Source organism: Sinocyclocheilus anshuiensis, unplaced genomic scaffold (genome assembly GCF_001515605.1).
Source record: "Sinocyclocheilus anshuiensis isolate Anshui unplaced genomic scaffold, SAMN03320099.WGS_v1.1 scaffold579, whole genome shotgun sequence".
Taxonomy (NCBI): Eukaryota; Metazoa; Chordata; class Actinopteri; order Cypriniformes; family Cyprinidae; genus Sinocyclocheilus; species Sinocyclocheilus anshuiensis.
Genome location: NW_015551075.1, coordinates 3516109 through 3528110, shown reverse-complemented (window position 1 = coordinate 3528110; position 12002 = coordinate 3516109).

Sequence of the window (12002 nt, the reverse complement as noted above, 5' to 3'; positions counted from 1 at the left end):
GGTGAATCCCTCCGAAAAGCCTCCCTGGAGTGTGTGTGTACTCTAGCGCTCTGCTCCTCTCTCATCTGACTGCAGGAGCCCGAGCTCCTAAGCAATAAATAAGCTCCAAATATAGAAGAAGAGGGGGGAAAATATGATGAGACTCTCTGACATTTGTCTTTAGAATAAAGCTAGCTGCACGTCAACTTTGAGCTTAATTTCTGGAAATAGGCGGAGGTCGTGCGTCTGACTATTTAGATCATTCCTAGGATAGAGCAAAAGAGTAATATTAGTGCGAATGACTTGTATTCAGTTCTGTTATAAATGCATATAAATCCTAACGGCTGTCTTTCTTTCTTACTTACTTTTTAAACTTTTAATCGTACTTTATACGCAGCCTTTTGCACCTGTCATTTGTTTATTTTTTTGGCACATAAAATAGAAAAACTTAATCTGCGCTATTAAATATAAAAGTGAAGTAAAATATACACTATAGAAATAGAATAGTGTTTCCCTCTCAATTTCACAACCCGCAATGCAAAATACCTTTAAAACCTAACGTGACGATTCAATCTCTTAATCACTCTTAATCACAGTAAAATGTTAATTATTTTGTGCTCTTTTAATTCGCTCTAGCTGTAAGTGCATTGAGACTCTGCGTGTTCCCGTTAATGATTTATCTAACGTCGTGTACGGGCTGTTGTTGTTGTTTATGAGGTTAACTGGGATCTCATCTGCATTTCTTTCGTTTGTGTAATCCTTAACTACAATTGCTTTAATTAAACATGCTTATTCAGGAAACAGTGTTCTCCATAAACATCATTCACATGCAGACATGCATCTGGATGTGTACAAAAGCGCAGTGGGAAGTTTTGAAAGATCTGACATTAACATGCCCTAATCATCTTATACTGCCATCGACGGGGAAATCTTTTGTTATTTGGAGCTAGATTTATTTAGTGAATGTTTATAATGCCATAGAAACACCAGTAGAATAGGTAGGCCTGGTGAATATTTGCTGGATAAAATAAACGAGTCCGCTGTGATGGTTAGTTTTGAGTTAATAAAATGTAATAATTGACTAAATAATTTGATTTTGTTCATTTCATTCGGGCATTATATTGATGTTTATCTTTAGACTACATATTTAACATGAAAGTGAAAAGCTTTAGTCTTGACAGCGCATTAGTCCAATATACTGAACTTTATTATCTGGACTATTTTTTTTTTAACTCTAAATATGAATATTCTTACAATGCAAAGAATAATAAACAAGCAGGTCCTCGTGAGATTCAGGCAAATCTTTAAGAAGGCACTCGGCTGATGAATCAAACTGACACCTTTCCTCAACGGGTCATTGCATTCCCGTGCTCCGCAAAAAAAACACAGTTCGGGCCTAATGTGGCTTCTAACTCTTGCCTCTCACAGATACAGAAACAGCAGTAGCCTAGTTTCTGTCTAAAATGTAGACAGAAAAAAATATAGCATCATCTGAGAGTGCTGCTCTAGTTTTTGAGTTAACAAACTATTAATAAGGCGAGCACGTTTTTATTTTTATGACTTGGCAACACCACTAATAATAACCTTAATGTCATTAATAAACACAAATGTGATGGATCACTTCAATACAATTCTGGATCCCACACTAACAACTAACTTTAAGTTTTAACATGCGCACTCACCTTTTTGAGGCATTCTGCTCCACCGCCTGAGCCCTTCCGAGCAAACTGGTGAAACTGGGAAATAAACAATTGGTCTCCAATAGTAATTTCTTCTCAGAATATATGTTTTTTCCAGCGTTCCTCTATCTGGAAGGAAATTCCCTGCGAAGGAGACACAGATTGACAGTGAGCGGAGATGTCAGGACTGCTCAGGGACTGAGAGTGTGTGTGCTCGCATGTGAAGTGAGTGAGTGAGAGAGAGTGAGAAAGTGAAGGCACATGCAGTGAGAGAGAGAGAGAGAGAGAGAGAGAGAGAGCGAGAGAGAGAGACAGTGTTGAACACACCTATTCTGATTGGTGATAGTACTGATGTATTTAGTCGGTCTGTCCCCGCTTGCAGCGCTTTACCGGCCCATTAGAGAAGCACTGACCCTCTGCCATCACAGAACAGAAAACAGGCCACTTTTGAACCAACTAATCGGTCCGCGCATGCAAATGCTGTGCGCCCCCTCTCAAACTCACACAATATTGCTTTACGCAATTGGTGCAGGATTGCTTCAGTCTGTTTCTGTTAGATGCATTGCTTAAATCTCACCACTGGGCTTGAGTTCACTCAGAAAAAAAGCATTTTAGTGTTTTGTAGTTTTTTGCTCTTTTGTCTTAAGTGTTAACATTGACATTGCAATTTGGCCTGAAAAGTGTGATTAATAACTAAGGTCACGTTTTACAGTACACTACTTACATAAGTAGCTATATTGAATAATGCAAATTATATTTGAATGAAATTGCTTTTACATTTTGTTGTTATTTTTACAATAGATTGTAAAAAATATATATATATTTTTCGAAGTTGTAAATCAAACCAATTACTCGAGTAGGTTTTTACAAGAAATACTACTTAATTTTTTCAATTTAAAATGTTCACGTTTAGTTCAATGTTACTTGCCGGTTTTTTTATTGAAATTTACTAGCAGTTTCTGAGTGAAAATTGTTTCTACACAATTTTTCTCGGCCTACTTTATTATCTGAACATGTAATATGTGTAACATGGACACTGTTGTAAAATGTTACAGCAATTCTCCCACGAAAATCAGATTTTGTTTTATTTATTTTTTTTACCGAATATTCCTGAGTGATTGTTTGCTGCTTGAGACTTTTATGTCCTGAGAGATCTGGCCCTCCGTGACACTGATACAAGAACGCAACCTGTTGACAAGCTGTGAATTCAAAAGGAGAACCTGTTTGCTCTGTGCATTAAGTGCACTTGCAAATGGTCCCTGGTGCAACTGGCTAAAACAAACGCAAACACTCTCCACGTGCTTTTGTTGACACTCACGCGCTTTTGCACCGTATCTGCGCGTGGAGGTTACCTCCGTGTCCACGTGGCCGGATTTTTTCCCCCTAATTTCACTGTTCACTAATTTTACAGCTTGTTCCTACGAGTCGCAAACAGTGAAGACCTGCAGCAGGCTACTTTCTGTTTGCAACAGTAGGGGTGTGAGATTTTAAAGCGCAAATAACATAAAATCATGAGGAATTTACAGGTCCCTTAGGTAAATTCACTCAAGAAGGATAGTACATATTACGTTTTGATTTTAGCAAATTTAACTTCTAGTTGCTAAGCCAACATGTAGAAGTATATCGACAAAAAATTCTGTAACTCGGTCTTATTTGTATCTCAAATTTACTATACTATTCCCATATTTATATACCTAAACTGTACAAATTATGTCGAGTATCTATCTATCTATCTATCTATCTATCTATCTGAGCACCATGAGGCCCGTCTCGCATATTCGCACATTGCACACCCGAAAGCAACCCTTCCGCGCCTGCATGTACTCGGCTGTACAGTCGTGGGATTAAAAAAAAAGACACGGTAATCATTGCATTCACTTTCCCCGACGTATGCAAAGTTAGGAAATAGTCAAAGCTCATCAATAAACTATCTAGGAGGTGAATGAGAGACCCTGAGAACTATTGCGTCCCTGACTGTGTCACAAAAAGGAGACAAACGATACTGCCGAGGAGTAAAAAGAAGCCTCAATGGAAACGCGTAATAAACAGCTCTGGCCCTGTATGGGCCCTGCAGAGTTTCTCTTTTTTTACTCCCCCGAATGTTTCCACAATTAGCTCTTATCTGTGTTTTCGATTGATTTTTGAATGTACTCTGTTTGTGTGTGTGTGTGTATATATATATATATATATATATATATATATATATATATATATATATATATATATATATATATATATATATATATATATATATATATATATATATATATATATATATATATATATATATATATATATATATATATATATATATATATATATATATATATATATATATACACACACACACACAGAGACAGACACAAAGAATGCCCTAAGCTTTGTTATTGTGCCATAGCTGTTGATTCCTCCTTTAGATAACTTGTAAATCCTCTCCGTGTTAATGAGGTGTATTTAGGATGTGGTCTAATTCTGGGGGCATCACCCTCCAGGCCATACAAACCCATACATCACACGAACCCTGCAGATACCAATTTTACACACAAAGCAATTAGCCCAATTGGGATTAGTAACTGCTAATGCGAAATCGTGAAAAGTAATCCCTAATCTCGTAGCTGTTTCGCTCTTGGGCAAAGTGGTCACTGTGTCTTCTGAAAACTTTTTAGAAAAGGTGAACGAGGGGAGGGAATGCGACTGACGTCATACTTCAGAAGAACATGAACAAAAGAGTGAATCAATAAAAATAGGGAGAAGAAAAAACCCAATCAGTAAAGTTCTGCGGCCAAAGTTTAGGCACCAATTTCAATTTTTTTACTTAATCTTTTTCATGTAATACTTATTTATATTATTTACTTTATTATTTATTTTTGATCATAATTACAAAATGATTTAATATGAAATAATAGAAAACGCCAAACCTAAAATTATTATTATTAGTAGTAGTATTCAGAAGAAGAATGTTCAAACAAATTAGTAATTTTAATTGCTTTGAGAAAATGGAGATATAATTTTGACATTTCTACATTTCTTCTTTCACTTACTGAATTACGTTAATTGCGTTCCAAAGCAAAAGTCAAAGCAAACCCGTTTTTTAAAGCGAAATATTTTTTGAATCTAATAAAAAAATATTTTTTAAAAATTAAAAATATATTTTAAGGTGATGTAATTTTTTAACTTGTACCTGCATTAATTAATTGACATAATTCATTACATTTTATGAAAATGTAGCTTATAACCATTCCAAATGCAGATTTATGTCTAACTTTATCTATATTTGACATATATGTAATTAATTAAATATCTTATGGCTACTTAAGTATGCTAAGATTTGTGGGATAAGAGAGGAGAAATACTAAGATTAAAAATTACTATATAAACAAACATGATAGTCCTGTCCAAACTATAGCTTCACTATCGACTATAGCTTCACTAGAAATTAAGAGCCAAACTAAATATTTTGTAAATACGTGAATGTATCACTTGTATCTTTTAGTTGGTTTGTGATATAGTATAATAACTGTTTTGTAACAGCTTTTCAAATAAAACATTCATAGTGAAATTGCAAAATGCACATTTTAGACGCAATCAAACGTATTTTCCTAATGAAGACAGACCGTGCATTTGCTTTTTTCTGAGGACTGAGGGGAAAAACATGCAGTATTTGATCTTAACTTACCGGGATATTTCTGACTCTGATCAATATCCTGCTGTTTCAAGCCCTTTGCGACTGAATGAATTAAAACGATCTCATGAGTCCAGATTGTGTCACTTTTGAATCCCGTTCGGAGTGGAAATGTCAGTGAGAATGAAAAAAACGGTGTAACCCTCACTCACTGTAAACTTTCTCTTAATATCAGCCTCAGCTCGCCACCGATTGGTCAGATGACGCGCAACGTCACGCTGGAAATAGTTCTCATATAGCCATGCATGCAACGCATCATGCGGAACTCCACGCGCTCACATTAGCCTCGATTTTCAACAGCTGGCATGATTATTGCCCTACATTTCCAGAGAAGAATTCTGAGCTTCTGTTTTAAATCGTGGTGTTTCCTAAAGAAGGCACTTCTGAGCTTTTCTTTGATACCAAATGTGAAGCGATTGTATAATTTCAATATATATATAATACCAAATATAAAATTGTATAATAAATAGTAATATATATTAACGTAACCTACAAAATATAATAATATAATGATAATGAAGAATATGAATAAAATATATTTCAAATGCACTAACCACTATATTGATTAAAAAAAGCAATCTGAAAATTCTTTTCAAATAATTTTGCTGATTGAGATCATCACATATTTTTCCATATGCACAAGGCTTATTGAAAATAATTATCTTAGTTATACTATAATTTCAGAAATACATTTTTTGGTTTGAATATCCTATATCAATAGTTAAAAAGAAAATTTCCAGCCTGTTTTTATAAAAACTTTAAATTGTCAAACGCTATTTTTTTAGTCTCTCTTTTTGATCCCAGGTTGCTATCCGTCTTTTAAGCAAATATTGGCCAAGGCGTCACGGAGATCTTATTTACCCTACTCATTCAGGTGGAAAATCAAATGGTTAACAACAGCACGTTTAGTGAAAGTGTTTGTTTCCACATAGCTGGTTGTGTGAGTTGTTTTTAGTGTCCTTCGCTGCTGTTCTTTACGACTGTTTCTGGACTATTTTGTCCTTAATGGAGAGCTGTTGCGCATTTAACTACATGTATGCAGTTAAAACATAGAAGCTCACAATCCCTTAAAATATGAGTAAATGTGAAGAAACATAGTATTTACTCCATATGACGTGTCTACAGATGTCACTGTCCATAGTGCGTAAATGCGCAACAGTTCCGCGGTGTGTCTCTCAGGAAATGAATGGGTTGTGTTGGTTCTTTAGGACGTATGGAGCAGGACAGGTATGGGGCGCACGAGCAGTATTCAGCTCTTTGTTTGACGTAACCACAATTAAGGGCCACAGAAACCGTGCAACGCTGCAGGGTTCTCCAGGTGGTCGCTGGAAACCGCACGGCTTATCATGCGGTCAATAAAAGAAGACGCTGCGCTGCGGCCGGACCAGGTGCCTCCGTTCCCTGTTCCACGATGCCCCGCTCTCAAGAACCCGACCAGGCGTGAAGGAAAATCTGTTCAGTCGGCCTCTCAGCATCCTCTCTCTCCCGCTATCTCTCTTACACACACACACACACACACACACACTGCTCTTATAGCAACAACAAGAAGTTTTCAAGCAGGCTAGTGTTATAATTTCAATAATCAGTTTTTGATATGTGAAGCGGTAATCTTTGTGATTACATTTACTTCAATGCTTAATATTTTTGTTTGCATTGTTTTTATAGATGGATGGATGGATGGATGGACGGACGGACGGCCGGACGGACAGACAGACAGACAGACAGACAGATAGATAGATAGATAGATAGGATTTATTTTTCCTGCGTTAGGAAAGGTTTTACTGACAAATCTGAATGTTAATGAGTCCAAGATATAATGAAATCTTTTTTAAAATCTAGTTTGCGACATTTGTGCCTAGTTCTTGAAAATGTGCATACATTTTAATACATTCTTGAAAACGTTCTTACCGTTTTATATAAATAAATAAGTAAAATAACTCAGAAAACTGCTAATCACGTAAAAAGTAATACTTTCCTTGCACTTTATATACACGTGAGTGTAAACTTCAAAATTATTTAAATTAAGTTTTTAAAACATATTTTAAGGTATTTTTATTTCAAGGTAATCATGAATTTTTGAATCACTAATAATCCAAAGTTAGTTGCACGTAACCTCCAAAACGCGCCTTTTATATCAAAATATTGGTAATTCCTACAATTGTGGATTTCATTTAGATTTATTCGCTTTTTAAAGAATACCTTCTGCTTTTTCAGGTCCCAACCAAAAAGGCAGAGGGGATGGGCACTTTTCTTGCTTTTCAGGCAATGCCTTCTGGTCTGCTATTGGAATAACTTCTCTAATAGCCGGCCTTAACTCGCAACTATCCACGCAGAAGAAGCACGTGAGCATGTCATGGATCTTTTGTTTACTGCTGCTTATGCTTGCATACAGTTCAGGATTTGACCAGACATTACAGATATCAGACTATTTTGGGTGATGCATTGTCGTCGTGTTTGAATGTACCAAGCTCTCTTTTCTCTTTCTCTTGGGTTTTCTTGAAAACAAAAGTGCATGAACAATCCCTCACAATTATAAGCACTCATACCATTTCTCATTTTTCTGCACCCATAATGAGATTGAATTTATATAGTGTGTATATAGGGGGTCTCTTAAAATCTCTCTAGTTTTCTCTAGGATGCTTATGGCTTTGTGATGTGTATTATGTGTATTTCGGTTTTTCAGCAGTATGTGTGAATCTCTCCCCCTCTTTAATTTAAGCAGCTCACCCCCTGGCCCCGGACAGCGACATTAGCAGAATTCCCTCAGGCTGATCGCAATCAACTTATCCGGCGCAGACAGCAAAGCCCTGAATGTTAGAAACTCACTTTACCTCAATGTGACAAGCCTGAGTACGACCCACACTCTGAAAACACGGCCAGAATAAAGATTCAGTGCAAACCTGGATTATACAGTGCGCCCACAGCTCATAACAATCATCTAGCATACATGGAAACTCTAATGATAAAAATGCAATAATTTTTTTTTTTAATAGACAGATTTGTTGTACAGATCTACATCTGTACAGCTGTTTTTGGAGGCGTTTACAAATCATTTAATTTCATCAAACTAACTGGCATCTGCAACAATCGTTTAAACGATCCAACAGTTTTTCTTGTTCCAAGATGATTCCATAGTGGATGTTTGAAGTTAGTTCCTCTCAAATTCACACAGGTGTCAGCTGGTGGACTATATGGACAGAAAACCTTTTATCCTAATTTGAAAAAAGTCTAGCATTCTTTAAGATTAATCACCATTCGATGGAATAAATTGGCTTTTTTTTTTTTTTTGCATTTCAAAGACTACCAGAAGTAGCGCGCAGGATTGACCCCTGAAATTATATCGACTGTAAACGCAGGATGAAATGATTGACACCTGCCAGCGACGCTGCGCCAGTGATTGATGTGATGCGCGCTGCTGGCAGCAATAACTCGGTAAATGGAGAGGGGAGACTGTCCGTGGCAAACTGTGAGCCGACAGGGCGAAATGGGAGCTAACCAGGCTGTCAGATGCTCTGACAAAACAAATAAAAGCTCGTCACTCCCCACGATTTAATAACATTTAATGGAAACGTATTGCTCAGTTCAAAATACACACCGAATTAATTCGGGGTCAATTTCTGTGTTAAGGCCTGAGGTAAAAGCAGGAAATATTATCTATCTATCTATCTATCTATCTATCTATCTATCTATCTATCTATCTATCGTCTGTCTGTCTGTTGCAAGAACAATATACAGTATAGTTCTTGTTCTGCTTCATGGTCCTGCTTGTTCTGCTTTGGCCCAGGTGTGACTTCCCTCCTTGCATCTTGTTATAGTAACAGGAAACTTGGTTGCTGTGACAATGAGCTAGTCAAAGTCATTCATAAATTACATCTATTTTTACCCCTAGCCCACATTTAGAGCTGATATGGCTTTTACTCTGAGTGGTGCTTAACAAATGATGTTACCATGCCAGATTAGAGTTAAACAAAAGAACACTTAACTGTGCAGTGTTGACCTAAGGGATAGCTGGAAATATGTACAGTATGTAGCTAATCAAGTGTTTGAAAACGAACAAGAAAACAATAAGGCAGGTTTATTAGTGTACAAGCGTGGTTTGGCTTCAAAAATGTCCTCACAGAAAGAAACATGTCAAAAATGAAATTTGAAGCAGTTCTCAATGTCAGAAAGGTTTAAAATTATGCTTTTGCTTCAAAAATGGTATCATCATCTTAGTGTGGAAATAATTGTGTCTGTGAGAATTCCTGCACTCTAAAAAATGCTGGGTTGTTTCAAAGATCTTCTTTATGCACCAAGAGCTTGTAACACTTCAAAGAGAAAGGAAAAATTGAAATCGCATCATATGACCCCCTTTTTATAAATTTACCCCAACGGTTGGGTTAGTCCATATTTTACCCAAAGTTGGGTTGAAACAACCCAGCATTTTTTAGAGTGTGTCCTGATGCGTTTCAGCACGATTTTCTGTTTCTATTTGGCGTGCTGTTTATATGCAGAAATTGACTTCGGCGTGCATATGATAAGCAATTTCTTGGCGTGCATATGATACGAAGTTTTGGTTTACATAATACTCACCCACCCCACACCCCTAATCCTAACCATTGCGTAACATATGCACGCCAAAGTCCATTTCTGCGTATAAATAGAATGTCAAATAGAAACAGAAAATCATTGAGATTGGGTAGGAGGGAAAAAAAACCTTCTTAGAATCACTCTCAGTAATTAAAATGATTCATAAAGACTTAAGCAACTATGTAGTTTTGTGTATTTTTACGACTTTAAAACCCCCTACAGTTAAGTGAGTGAAATTCACTGTCGTAAATTTTATACCAATGTCGTAATTACAGCGGATAGCTGTACACGTGCACTGAACTTAATTCAACGGAAAAAAGTACATTCAGTTGCTTTAAATAATTCATTTTCCACCTCTGAAATGCAAAGAACTGTATTTTATAGTTATCTCATAAGTAACTTTATTGTAAAACTATATAAATCTGATAAGTTCCCCAAGATATCGCGCTAAACATATGTGTTTGTTTGTTTACTGTTGCGTTCATATGTTCTTAGCACACATATCACTCCCAGATGTGTTTATGTTTGTGGCCTAATGCTCTGTAGTCTTAAGTGACATAAAACTGAGACATGAATGGCGAAGGCGAGCTGTAGAGTGCTTCACGAGGGACTCTCAATAATAAACTATTAATGAAATGTGGCAGAGTAAAGGCCTCACAAGAGCGTGCACATTTATAACATGCCACGTGCCCAAACAGGGTCATTAAGGCGCGCGGCACAGCAGACTCTTGCTTGGGGCAAACGCATGGGCAGAACTAAGGAGCACCTAGCGCGAGGAACTCAACGCAAATCCAAGTGATAGGTTTAAATGGATGTTGTGTAGCTAACCCTTTCCGTGTTCAACAACTCACACTATATCAGGCAATAACAACAGCAAACCATCTGGAAAATAGACTCTGGAGAGACCCCACTCATCCCATCTTACATCTGCCTGACGCATTCTATCATGCTGTGTGTATTTTTAAGATAATCAAACCGATTGCTGGGTGCAAATTCCATCCTTGAATAGGCCAACGAGTGATGCAAAAGGGGGGGAAATAGGCCTCTTTTGCCTTTTGTACTTGTGTTTTAATGGGAATGTGAAGCATCAATTAATCATGATGCAGAATATGTAGATTCTGAAATGCTTTTCTACTTAAATATGATGTGGTGGTGGTGTTGTTTTGGCCTCGATTTGCAGACTGGGACAGATCCAGACCTGTCATGTCTGTTCAGGAAGCTGTCTCATTCTGAGAATCTCATTTCAGTGAATGTGTGCACTGCTAATATTGCACTAAATGGGTCTGGATATCAGCATTTGTAAGGGAATATCACATGCATTTTCTAGTGTTCTTTTTTTTTTTTTTATTTAGTAAGGATGCATTAAAATGGTCAAAAGCAACATTTATACTAATGTTAGAAAAGATCTGTATTTCAAGTAATGCTGTTGCTTTGAACTTTCTACTCATCAAAAAATCCTAAAAAAAAAATGTATCTCGTTTTAACTTTAATAATAACTGAAAATGTTTCTTATAAAAGTAAAATATTTCTTGAGCACCAAATCAGCATATTCAAATGATTTCTGAAGGATCATGTCATCATCTGAAGACTGGAGTAATGATGCTGAAAATTCACAGAAATAAATGACATTTCAAAATATATATAAAAAAAGTTAATTTAAATGTTAAAAATATATCACAATATTACAGTTTTACTTTATTTTTTGATCAAATAAATACAGCCTTGCTAAGCGGAAAAGTTTTCTTTCAACATTAAAATAAATGTACTGACTCCAAACTTTTAAATGGTTGTATGGCATTCATACATTAAAAATGTTTCATTTTGAGACACTTGCATGTTTTTTTCACCAGTTTTTTTAAAGACAATAATTAATCCCACTCATTTGCTTTCGAAGATGAGTTTAATGCAAGTTTACAAACCTGGTCAAGTCGTGGCCTAATGGTTAGAGAGTCGGACTCGTAACCCAAAGGTTGCAGGTTTGAGTCTCGTACCGGCAGAGATTGTAGGTGGGGGGTGTGAATGTACAGCGCTCTCTCCCACCTTCAATACCACGACTGAGGTGCCCTTGAGCAAGGCACCGAACCCCCAACTGC